We start from the raw sequence: 2,060 nt of genomic DNA on the forward strand, positions 1-2,060 counted from the left end.
ACTATGCCATATTTTTTTTTTTTAACTGCCCAAAGTGACAAAATAACACTGGGTATAATAATGATGACATAGAGGAGTGAGAATTCAGATATCCTCTTTTAGATATTCTTGTTATAAATATTTTGCATAACAGTTTCCATTTGCAAAGAGAAAGAGATCCCTGCCTCTCCTTCTGACTCCTCCATAAAAATAATTGTTAGGAGGGCTGCTGGACTCCTTTTTGATAAATGTACACTAAATTTTTTTTTCTTTTATCTCATTGGCTTTTCTCATGGCAACCAGGAAAACCATCGTATCCCTGTAATTGGTGGTGTGTGATGTTTAACAGGGGGCACACAGAGAAAGACTATCTGGCTTCATTATGATTATTTATTCAGATAAACATTACATTCCCTTGCAAAGTGCCTAGGAAGTTGGTGCATATCCGGTAAGCATTGATCTACTCCCTATGCTATTGTTTTGAATATGGTTGGTTTTTTTTTTTTTTTTTTTGCAAGGTAATAGTTACATCTACTCTCACACACAGAATCTACCATTCACTCCTCGGCTGTGGCATCAGGGAAGGGAGCGAGTGAGGTGAAAGTGACTAACAGGGCCACATGTTGTCCATTCAGACAGGGAGCTCCCCCATCCTCTCTCCCTTTGAAGTCCCACGCCCACCTCCTCAGGCTTATTTGCTGGATACCGCAAAGGGTTCATGTTCTGTGGCCTCTCCTTCCTTGGCACACACCTTTAGAGAAAAGATTACATGCTTATCCTCTTGGTGAATGTAAATGACTCAGGCAGACACTCACTGTTTGCAAACACAGACCTCTTCTGTTACATAAATATTTCTTTACAAACGCAGGGTTGGACGTTGGTCAGATGGTGCAGTTTACCTTTAGTGAGGTGAACGCTGGAGCTGTTTCTCTGACCTGTTGCTTTTCTTGTCAGTGGCCTAAATTTAGAGTTATCTCTGTGAGGTTCTAAGACTTGTATTACCAAGATTCTCCCCATTGCCAGATCAAGTCGTATGACTTGCTGTCAAAGTTAGCAGCGAGGATATGAGGGCTGAGAAAATGGGCTTTGATGTCAAAGAAAAATGGGTTGAATTTCAACTCTACCATTTACTAAGTAATTGTGTGATTTGAAGTAAGTTGATTAATGTCTCAGTGCCTCAGCTTCATCTTTAAACTGAGAACACATCCATGGAGAGAAGTCATGAGAATTAAATAATACAGTGTAAAATGCTTGACATAGTGTCTGATATCCAATGAGTACTTAATTAATAGCAGCAACTATTATAATTACGATTGTTCATGCTGGGGGTCAGAACATGCTACCCCAAAATATGGTCCCTTGGCAGTTGAGAAAACAGCAGAAGGAAGTTCACTCTGACCTTCCACTGTGTTTCTACCCTGAAGCATGAACATAAAGAAATTCTTTGACCTACCTCATCTGAAAGTAGGTCATAAGACCCTCATTCCAGAGGAGTCCTGTCCTTTATTTGGGTGCCAAGAATAATCTGAACAAATTAGCCCTCGCTAAGTTCTTCCAAGATTATAATCAATAGGTCATTTCCCCTTTTTGTCTAATCATACTTTTATACTACTGTCTATTCTTCATCAAAACTACACATAAAAATGCACAGCATTTTCTGGGTCTTTGGGTACTCATTTCTAAGCCTCCTGTATCACATAAAACATTGGTTAAATAAGTTTGTTATTGCTTTTCTCTTGTTAATCTGTCTTTTGTCATGGGGATATAAGCCATGACACTTTTTCTCCCCCTTTCATTTTTATGCAGGACATTTCAGTGTTTGGTTACAAAAATTATTAGACCATTATACAGCCCTTCTCATTTTTTTTTTGTTTGTAAGCCCTAAGAATTACACCAAAATTTAGAACATCATACCTACATATTTAACTGGTCTCATTTACCTTCTGCATTTGAGATTCACCTGTGTTTCTCTAGATTTTATACATTGTTTTGCATTTCTCTTTGGGGTGCCTAGTTGAATAGGCATTATTAAAGAGTTTCCCAAAAGAGCAGGTGAAACTAGAAAGCCCAAAATTATTCAT

Source organism: Propithecus coquereli, unplaced genomic scaffold (genome assembly GCF_000956105.1).
Source record: "Propithecus coquereli isolate 6110/MARCELLA unplaced genomic scaffold, Pcoq_1.0 Scaffold230, whole genome shotgun sequence".
Lineage (NCBI taxonomy): Eukaryota > Metazoa > Chordata > Mammalia > Primates > Indriidae > Propithecus > Propithecus coquereli.